At 30.9% G+C, this 11,706-nt stretch overlaps 1 protein-coding gene across 6 annotated transcripts in view; it reads left to right on the top strand.

Annotated features, from left to right (window-relative positions):
• The window catches only part of SK (small conductance calcium-activated potassium channel), a 636,287-nt gene that overhangs the window by 360,874 nt on the left and 263,707 nt on the right, over nt 1–11,706 (top strand). The gene's annotated exons all lie outside the window — the stretch shown is intronic.

Raw genomic sequence — 11,706 nt, 5'->3', positions numbered from 1 at the left:
GTATTAAAATTTAGAAACTTAGGAAAGATACGAAAACAAAAAATTGTTCCTTTTTTTTAATTTGAATTATATTTTAAGTTCTTGCTAAATACCGAATTTCAAACTATTTAATGTCAGTGTTCCGCGAGAAAAATATATACATATAATTGTGTTCCGCGTCTATGAAAAGGTTAAGAACCACTGATATAAAAGGTTAAAAATTTTTTGGGTCATGAAATTCTGTAAAATTATGGCCGTTCTATATCTCCCACTGTGAACCACGTATTGGTATGGAATTTGTTTCTCTTATACACTTTGTTTTTCTCAATTATAAACTATAGTTATTTTGTTCAGAGATCTATAAATGTAGAAGATATAAAGGGTTGAAAATTTTTTGGGTCATGAAATTCTGTAAAATTATGGCCGCTCTATATCTCCCACCGTAAACCACGTATTCGTATGAAATTTTGTTCTCTTGTACACTTCGTTTTTCTCAATTATAAACTATAGTTATTTTGTGCACAGATCTAAAAAGGTAGAAGATATAAAGGGTTGAAAAATTTTTGGGTCATGAAATTCTGAAAAATATGGCCGTTCTATATCTCCCACTGTGAACCACGTATTGGTATGGACTTTTGTTCTCTTGTACACTTTGTTTTTCTCAATAATAAACTATAGATATTTTGTGCACAGATCTAAAAAGGTAGAAGATATAAAGGGTTGAAAATTTTTTGGGTCATGAATTTCTGTAAAATTATGGCCGTTCTATATCTCCCACTGTGAACCACGTATTGGTATGGAATTTTTTTCTCCTATACACTTTGTTTTTCTCAATAATAAACTATAGTTAATTTGTGCACAGATCTAAGAAGGTAGAAGATATAAAGGGTAGAAAATTTTTTGGGTCATGAAATTCTGTAAAATTATGGCCGTTCTATATCTCCCACTGTGAACCACGTATTGGTATGGAATTTTTTTCTCTTATACAGTTTGTTTTTCTCAATTATAAACTATAGTTATTTTGTTCAGAGATCTATAAATGTAGAAGATATAAAGGGTTGAAAATTTTTTGGGTCATGAAATTCTGTAAAATTATGGCCGTTCTATATCTCCCACTGTGAACCACGTATTGGTATGGAATTTTGTTCTCTTGTACACTTTGTTTTTCTCAATTATAAACTATAGTTATTTTGTGCACTGATCTAAAAAGGTAGAAGATATAAAGGGTTGAAAATTTTTTGGGTCATGAAATTCTGAAAAATATGGCCGTTCTATATCTCCCACTGTGAACCACGTATTGGTATGGAACTTTGTTCTCTTGTACACTTTGTTTTTCCCAATTATAAACTATAGTTATTTTGTGAACTGATTTATAAATGTAGAAGATATAAAGGGTTGAAAATTTTTTGGGTCATGAAATTCTGCAAAATTATGGCCGCTCTATATCTCCCACCGTAAACCACGTATTCGTATGAAATTTTGTTCTCTTGTACACTTTGTTTTTCTCAATTATAAACTATAGTTATTTTGTGCACTGATCTAATAAGGTAGAAGATATAAAGGGTTGAAAATTTTTTGGGTCATGAAATTCTGTAAAATTATGGCCGTTCTATATCTCCCACTGTGAACCACGTATTGGTATGGAACTTTTTTCTCTTATACACTTTGTTTTTCTGAATTAAAAACTATACTTATTTTGTGCACAGATCTATAAATGTAGAAGATATAAAGGGTTAAAAAATTTTGGGTCATGAAATTCTGTAAAATTACGGCCACTCTATATCTCCCACCGTAAACCACGTATTCGTATGAAATTCTGTTCTCTTGTACACTTTGATTTTCTCAATTATAAACTATAGTTATTTTGTGCACTGATCTATAAATGTAGAAGATATAAAGGGTTGAAAATTTTTTGGGTCATGAAATTCTGTAAAATTATGGCCGCTCTATATTTCCCACCGTAAACCACGTATTCGTATGAAATTTTGTTCTCTTGTACACTTTGTTTTTCTCAATTATAAACTATAGTTATTTTGTGCACTGATCTAAAAAGGGAGAAGATATAAAGGGTTGAAAATTTTTTGGGTCATGAAATTCTGTAAAATTATGGCCGTTCTATATCTCCCTCTGTGAACCACGTATTGGTATGGAATTTTTTTCTTTTATACACTTTGTTTTTCTGAATTAAAAACTATAGTTATTTTGTGCACAGATCTATAAATGTAGAAGATATAAAGGGTTGAAAATTTTTTGGGTCATGAAATTCTGTAAAATTACGGCCGCTCTATATCTCCCACCGTAAACGACGTATTCGTATGAAATTTTGTTCTCTTGTACACTTTGTTTTTCTCAATTATAAACTATAGTTATTTTGTTCACTGATCTAAAAAGGTAGAAGATATAAAGGGTTGAAAATTTTTTGGGTCATAAAATTCTGAAAAACACGGCCGTTCTATATCTCCCATTGAGAACAGCGTATTGATATGGAATTTTGTTCTCTTATACACTTTGTCTTTCTCAATTATAAACTATAGTTATTTTGTGCACAGATCTATAAATGTAGAAGATTTAAAGGGTTGAAAAATTTTTGGGTCATGAAATTCTGTAAAATTATGGCCGTTCTATATCTCCCACTGTGAACACGTATTGGTATGGAATTTTGTTCTCTTGTACACGTAGTTTTTCCCAATTATAAACTATAGTTATTTTGTGCACTGATCTATAAATGTAGAAGATATAAAGGGTTGAAAATTTTTTGGGTCATGAAATTCTGCAAAATTATGGCCGCTCTATATCTCCCACCGTAAACCACGTATTCGTATGGACTTTTGTTCTCTTGTACACTTTGTTTTTCTCAATAATAAACCATAGTTATTTTGTGCACAGATCTAAAAAGGTAGAAGATATAAAGGGTTGAAAATTTTTTGGGTCATGAAATTCTGTAAAATTATAGCCGTTCTATATCTCCCACTGTGAACCACGTATTGGTATGGAATTTTGTTCTCTTATACAGTTTGTTTTTCTCAATTATAAACTATAGTTATTTTGTGCACAGATCTATAAATGTAGAAGATATAAAGGGTTGAAAAATTTTTGGGTCATGAAATTCTGTAAAATTATGGCCGTTCTATATCTCCCACTGTGAACCACGTATTGGTATGGAATTTTGTTCTCTTGTACACTTTGTTTTTCCCAATTATAAACTATAGTTATTTTGTGCACTGATCTATAAATGTAGAAGATATAAAGGGTTGAAAATTTTTTGGGTAATGAAATTCTGCAAAATTATGGCCGCTCTATATCTCCCACCGTAAACCACGTATTCGTATGAAATTTTGTTCTCTTGTACACTTTGTTTTTCTCAATTATAAACTATAGTTATTTTGTGCACTGATCTAAAAAGGTAGAAGATATAAAGGGTTGAAAATTTTTTGGGTCATGAAATTCTGTAAAATTATGGCCGTTCTATATCTCCCACTGTGAACCACGTATTGGTATGGAACTTTGTTCTCTTGTACACTTTGTTTTTCCCAATTATAAACTATAGTTATTTTGTGCACTGATCTATAAATGTAGAAGATATAAAGGATTGAAAATTTTTTGGGTCATGAAATTCTGCAAAATTATGGCCGCTCTATATCTCCCACCGTAAACCACGTATTCGTATGAAATTTTGTTCTCTTGTACACTTTGTTTTTCTCAATTATAAACTATAGTTATTTTGTGCACTGATCTAATAAGGTAGAAGATATAAAGGGTTGAAAATTTTTTGGGTCATGAAATTCTGTAAAATTATGGCCGTTCTATATCTCCCACTGTGAACCACGTATTGGTATGGAACTTTTTCTCTTATACACTTTGTTTTTCTGAATTAAAAACTATACTTATTTTGTGCACAGATCTATAAATGTAGAAGATATAAAGGGTTAAAAATTTTTGGGTCATGAAATTCTGTAAAATTACGGCCGCTCTATATCTCCCACCGTAAACCACGTATTCGTATGAAATTTTGTTCTCTTGTACACTTTGTTTTTCTCAATTATAAACTATAGTTATTTTGTGCACTGATCTATAAATGTAGAAGATATAAAGGGTTGAAAATTTTTTGGGTCATGAAATTCTGTAAAATTATGGCCGCTCTATATTTCCCACCGTAAACCACGTATTCGTATGAAATTTTGTTCTCTTGTACACTTTGTTTTTCTCAATTATAAACTATAGTTATTTTGTGCACTGATCTAAAAAGGGAGAAGATATAAAGGGTTGAAAATTTTTTGGGTCATGAAATTCTGTAAAATTATGGCCGTTCTATATCTCCCACTGTGAACCACGTATTGGTATGGAATTTTTTTCTCTTATACACTTTGTTTTTCTGAATTAAAAACTATAGTTATTTTGTGCACAGATCTATAAATGTAGAAGATATAAAGGGTTGAAAATTTTTTGGGTCATGAAATTCTGTAAAATTACGGCCGCTCTATATCTCCCACCGTAAACCACGTATTCGTATGAAATTTTGTTCTCTTGTACACTTTGTTTTTCTCAATTATAAACTATAGTTATTTTGTTCACTGATCTAAAAAGGTTGAAGATATAAAGGGTTGAAAATTTTTTGGGTCATAAAATTCTGAAAAATACGGCCGTTCTATATCTCCCATTGAGAACAGCGTATTGATATGGAATTTTGTTCTCTTGTACACTTTGTTTTTCTCAATTATAAACTATAGTTATTTTGTGCACAGATCTATAAATGTAGAAGATTTAAAGGGTTGAAAAATTTTTGGGTCATGAAATTCTGTAAAATTATGGCCGTTCTATATCTCCTACTGTGAACACGTATTGGTATGGAATTTTGTTCTCTTGTACACGTAGTTTTTCCCAATTATAAACTATAGTTATTTTGTGCACTGATCTATAAATGTAGAAGATATAAAGGGTTGAAAATTTTTTGGGTCATGAAATTCTGCAAAATTATGACCGCTCTATATCTCCCACCGTAAACCACGTATTCGTATGAAATTTTGTTCTCTTGTACACTTTGTTTTCCTCAATAATAAACTATAGTTATTTTGTGCACAGATCTAAAAAGGTAGAAGATATAAAGGGTTGAAAATTTTTTGGGTCATGAAATTCTGTAAAATTATGGCCGTTCTATATCTCCCACTGTGAACCACGTATTAGTATGGAATTTTTTTCTCTTATACACTTTGTTTTTCTCAATAATAAACTATAGTTATTTTGTGCACAGATCTAAAAAGGTAGAAGATATAAAGGGCAGAAAATTTTTTGGGTCATGAAATTCTGTAAAATTATGGCCGTTCTATATCTCCCACTGTGAACCACGTATTGGTATGGACTTTTGTTCTCATGTACACTTTGTTTCTCTCAATAATAAACCATAGTTATTTTGTGCACAGATCTAAAAAGGTAGAAGATATAAAGGGTTGAAAATTTTTTGGGTCATGAAATTCTGTAAAATTATGGCCGTTCTATATCTCCCACTGTGAACCACGTATTGGTATGGAATTTTGTTCTCTTATGCACTTTGTTTTTCTCAATTATAAACTATAGTTATTTTGTGCACAGATCTATAAATGTAGAAGATATAAAGGGTTGAAAAATTTTTGGGTCATGAAATTCTGTAAAATTATGGCCGTTCTATATCTCCCACTGTGAACCACGTATTGGTATGGAATTTTGTTCTCTTGTACACTTTGTTTTTCTCAATTATAAACTATAGTTATTTTGTGCACTGATCTATAAATGTAGAAGATATAAAGGGTTGAAAATTTTTTGGGTCATGAAATTCTGTAAAATTATGGCCGCTCTATATTTCCCACCGTAAACCACGTATTCGTATGAAATTTTGTTCTCTTGTACACTTTGTTTTTCTCAATTATAAACTATAGTTATTTTGTTCACTGATCTAAAAAGGTAGAAGATATAAAGGGTTGAAAATTTTTTGGGTCATAAAATTCTGAAAAATACGGCCGTTCTATATCTCCCATTGAGAACAGCGTATTGATATGGAATTTTGTTCTCTTATACACTTTGTCTCTCTCAATTATAAACTATAGTTATTTTGTGCACAGATCTATAAATGTAGAAGATTTAAAGGGTTGAAAAATTTTTGGGTCATGAAATTCTGTAAAATTATGGCCGTTCTATATCTCCCACTGTGAACACGTATTGGTATGGAATTTTGTTCTCTTGTACACGTAGTTTTTCCCAATTATAAACTATAGTTATTTTGTGCACTGATCTATAAATGTAGAAGATATAAAGGGTTGAAAATTTTTTGGGTCATGAAATTCTGCAAAATTATGACCGCTCTATATCTCCCACCGTAAACCACGTATTCGTATGAAATTTTGTTCTCTTGTACACTTTGTTTTCCTCAATAATAAACTATAGTTATTTTGTGCACAGATCTAAAAAGGTAGAAGATATAAAGGGTTGAAAATTTTTTGGGTCATGAAATTCTGTAAAATTATGGCCGTTCTATATCTCCCACTGTGAACCACGTATTAGTATTGAATTTTTTTCTCTTATACATTTTGTTTTTCTCAATAATAAACTATAGTTATTTTGTGCACAGATCTAAAAAGGTAGAAGATATAAAGATTAGAAAATTTTTTGGGTCATGAAATTCTGTAAAATTATGGCCGTTCTATATCTCCCACTGTGAACCACGTATTGGTATGGACTTTTGTTCTCTTATACACTTTGTTTCTCTCAATAATAAACCATAGTTATTTTGTGCACAGATCTAAAAAGGTAGAAGATATAAAGGGTTGAAAATTTTTTGGGTCATGAAATTCTGTAAAATTATGGCCGTTCTATATCTCCCACTGTGAACCACGTATTGGTATGGTATTTTGTTCTCTTGTACACTTTGTTTTTCCCAATTATAAACTATAGTTATTTTGTGCACTGATCTATAAATGTAAAAGATATAAAGGGTTGAAAATTTTTTGGGTCATGAAATTCTGCAAAATTATGGCCGCTCTATATCTCCCACCGTAAACCACGTATTCGTATGAAATTTTGTTCTCTTGTACACTTTGTTTTTCTCAATTATAAACTATAGTTATTTTGTGCACTGATCTAAAAAGGTAGAAGATATAAATGGTTGAAAATTTTTTGGGTCATGAAATTCTGTAAAATTATGGCCGTTCTATATCTCCCACTGTGTACCACGTATTGGTATGGAACTTTGTTCTCTTGTACACTTTGTTTTTCCCAATTATAAACTATAGTTATTTTGTGCACTGATCTATAAATGTAGATGATATAAAGGGTTGAAAATTTTTTGGGTCATGAAATTCTGCAAAATTGTGGCCGCTCTATATCTCCCACCGTAAACCACGTATTCGTATGAAATTTTGTTCTCTTGTACACTTTGTTTTTCTCAATTATAAACTATAGTTATTTTGTGCACTGATCTAATAAGGTAGAAGATATAAAGGGTTGAAAATTTTTTGGGTCATGAAATTCTGTAAAATTATGGCCGTTCTATATCTCCCACTGTGAACCACGTATTGGTATGGAACTTTTTTCTCTTATACACTTTGTTTTTCTGAATTAAAAACTATACTTATTTTGTGCACAGATCTATAAATGTAGAACATATAAAGGGTTAAAAATTTTTGGGTCATGAAATTCTGTAAAATTACGGCCGCTCTATATCTCCCGCCGTAAACCACGTATTCGTATGAAATTTTGTTCTCTTGTACACTTTGTTTTTCTCAATTATAAACTATAGATATTTTGTGCACTGATCTATAAATGTAGAAGATATAAAGGGTTGAAAATTTTTTGGGTCATGAAATTCTGTAAAATTATGGCCGCTCTATATTTCCCACCGTAAACCACGTATTCGTATGAAATTTTGTTCTCTTGTACACTTTGTTTTTCTCAATTATAAACTATAGTTATTTTGTGCACTGATCTAAAAAGGGAGAAGATATAAAGGGTTGAAAATTTTTTGGGTCATGAAATTCTGTAAAATTATGGCCGTTCTATATCTCCCACTGTGAACCACGTATTGGTATGGAATTTTTTTCTCTTATACACTTTGTTTTTCTGAATTAAAAACTATAGTTATTTTGTGCACAGATCTATAAATGTAGAAGATATAAAGGGTTGAAAATTTTTTGGGTCATGAAATTCTGTAAAATTACGGCCGCTCTATATCTCCCACCGTAAACCACGTATTAGTATGAAATTTTGTTCTCTTGTACACTTTGTTTTTCTCAATTATAAACTATAGTTATTTTGTTCACTGATCTAAAAAGGTAGAAGATATAAAGGGTTGAAAATTTTTTGGGTCATAAAATTCTGAAAAATACGGCCGTTCTATATCTCCCATTGAGAACAGCGTATTGATATGGAATTTTGTTCTCTTGTACACTTTGTTTTTCTCAATTATAAACTATAGTTATTTTGTGCACAGATCTATAAATGTAGAAGATTTAAAGGGTTGAAAAATTTTTGGGTCATGAAATTCTGTAAAATTATGGCCGTTCTATATCTCCTACTGTGAACACGTATTGGTATGGAATTTTGTTCTCTTGTACACGTAGTTTTTCCCAATTATAAACTATAGTTATTTTGTGCACTGATCTATAAATGTAGAAGATATAAAGGGTTGAAAATTTTTTGGGTCATGAAATTCTGCAAAATTATGACCGCTCTATATCTCCCACCGTAAACCACGTATTCGTATGAAATTTTGTTCTCTTGTACACTTTGTTTTCCTCAATAATAAACTATAGTTATTTTGTGCACAGATCTAAAAAGGTAGAAGATATAAAGGGTTGAAAATTTTTTGGGTCATGAAATTCTGTAAAATTATGGCCGTTCTATATCTCCCACTGTGAACCACGTATTAGTATGGAATTTTTTTCTCTTATACACTTTGTTTTTCTCAATAATAAACTATAGTTATTTTGTGCACAGATCTAAAAAGGTAGAAGATATAAAGGGTAGAAAATTTTTTGAGTCATGAAATTCTGTAAAATTATGGCCGTTCTATATCTCCCACTGTGAACCACGTATTGGTATGGACTTTTGTTCTCATGTACACTTTGTTTCTCTCAATAATAAACCATAGTTATTTTGTGCACAGATCTAAAAAGGTAGAAGATATAAAGGGTTGAAAATTTTTTGGGTCATGAAATTCTGTAAAATTATGGCCGTTCTATATCTCCCACTGTGAACCACGTATTGGTATGGAATTTTGTTCTCTTATGCACTTTGTTTTTCTCAATTATAAACTATAGTTATTTTGTGCACAGATCTATAAATGTAGAAGATATAAAGGGTTGAAAAATTTTTGGGTCATGAAATTCTGTAAAATTATGGCCGTTCTATATCTCCCACTGTGAACCACGTATTGGTATGGAATTTTGTTCTCTTGTACACTTTGTTTTTCTCAATTATAAACTATAGTTATTTTGTGCACTGATCTATAAATGTAGAAGATATAAAGGGTTGAAAATTTTTTGGGTCATGAAATTCTGTAAAATTATGGCCGCTCTATATTTCCCACCGTAAACCACGTATTCGTATGAAATTTTGTTCTCTTGTACACTTTGTTTTTCTCAATTATAAACTATAGTTATTTTGTGCACTGATCTAAAAAGGGAGAAGGTATAAAGGGTTGAAAATTTTTTGGGTCATGAAATTCTGTAAAATTATGGCCGTTCTATATCTCCCACTGTGAACCACGTATTGGTATGGAATTTTTTTCTCTTATACACTTTGTTTTTCTGAATTAAAAACTATAGTTATTTTGTGCACAGATCTATAAATGTAGAAGATATAAAGGGTTGAAAATTTTTTGGGTCATGAAATTCTGTAAAATTACGGCCGCTCTATATCTCCCACCGTAAACCACGTATTCGTATGAAATTTTGTTCTCTTGTACACTTTGTTTTTCTCAATTATAAACTATAGTTATTTTGTTCACTGATCTAAAAAGGTAGAAGATATAAAGGGTTGAAAATTTTTTGGGTCATAAAATTCTGAAAAATACGGCCGTTCTATATCTCCCATTGAGAACAGCGTATTGATATGGAATTTTTTTCTCTTATACACTTTGTCTTTCTCAATTATAAACTATAGTTATTTTGTGCACAGATCTATAAATGTAGAAGATTTAAAGGGTTGAAAAATTTTTGGGTAATGAAATTCTGTAAAATTATGGCCGTTCTATATCTCCCACTGTGAACACGTATTGGTATGGAATTTTGTTCTCTTGTACACGTAGTTTTTCCCAATTATAAACTATAGTTATTTTGTGCACTGATCTATAAATGTAGAAGATATAAAGGGTTGAAAATTTTTTGGGTCATGAAATTCTGCAAAATTATGACCGCTCTATATCTCCCACCGTAAACCACGTATTCGTATGAAATTTTGTTCTCTTGTACACTTTGTTTTCCTCAATAATAAACTATAGTTATTTTGTGCACAGATCTAAAAAGGTAGAAGATATAAAGGGTTGAAAATTTTTTGGGTCATGAAATTCTGTAAAATTATGGCCGTTCTATATCTCCCACTGTGAACCACGTATTAGTATTGAATTTTTTTCTCTTATACATTTTGTTTTTCTCAATAATAAACTATAGTTATTTTGTGCACAGATCTAAAAAGGTAGAAGATATAAAGGGTAGAAAATTATTTGGGTCATGAAATTCTGTAAAATTATGGCCGTTCTATATCTCCCACTGTGAACCACGTATTGGTATGGACTTTTGTTCTCTTGTACACTTTGTTTCTCTCAATAATAAACCATAGTTATTTTGTGCACAGATCTAAAAAGGTAGAAGATATAAAGGGTTGAAAATTTTTTGGGTCATGAAATTCTGTAAAATTATGGCCGTTCTATATCTCCCACTGTGAACCACGTATTGGTATGGAATTTTGTTCTCTTGTACACTTTGTTTTTCCCAATTATAAACTATAGTTATTTTGTGCACTGATCTATAAATGTAGAAGATATAAAGGGTTGAAAATTTTTTGGGTCATGAAATTCTGCAAAATTATGGCCGCTCTATATCTCCCACCGTAAACCACGTATTCGTATGAAATTTTGTTCTCTTGTACACTTTGTTTTTCTCAATTATAAACTATAGTTATTTTGTGCACTGATCTAAAATGGTAGAAGATATAAATGGTTGAAAATTTTTTGGGTCATGAAATTCTGTAAAATTATGGCCGTTCTATATCTCCCACTGTGTACCACGTATTGGTATGGAACTTTGTTCTCTTGTACACTTTGTTTTTCCCAATTATAAACTATAGTTATTTTGTGCACTGATCTATAAATGTAGATGATATAAAGGGTTGAAAATTTTTTGGGTCATGAAATTCTGCAAAATTATGGCCGCTCTATATCTCCCACCGTAAACCACGTATTCGTATGAAATTTTGTTCTCTTGTACACTTTGTTTTTCTCAATTATAAACTATAGTTATTTTGTGCACTGATCTAATAAGGTAGAAGATATAAAGGGTTGAAAATTTTTTGGGTCATGAAATTCTGTAAAATTATGGCCGTTCTATATCTCCCACTGTGAACCACGTATTGGTATGCAACTTTTTTCTCTTATACACTTTGTTTTTCTGAATTAAAAACTATACTTATTTTGTGCACAGATCTATAAATGTAGAAGATATAAAGGGTTAAAATTTTTTGGGTCATGAAATTCTGTAAAATTAC

This window comes from Rhodnius prolixus, unplaced genomic scaffold (assembly GCF_049639745.1).
Source record: "Rhodnius prolixus isolate KJV_2025 unplaced genomic scaffold, Rpr scaffold_8, whole genome shotgun sequence".
NCBI classification, from domain to species: domain Eukaryota; kingdom Metazoa; phylum Arthropoda; class Insecta; order Hemiptera; family Reduviidae; genus Rhodnius; species Rhodnius prolixus.
This window is presented reverse-complemented; position numbering and strand designations above follow the sequence as displayed.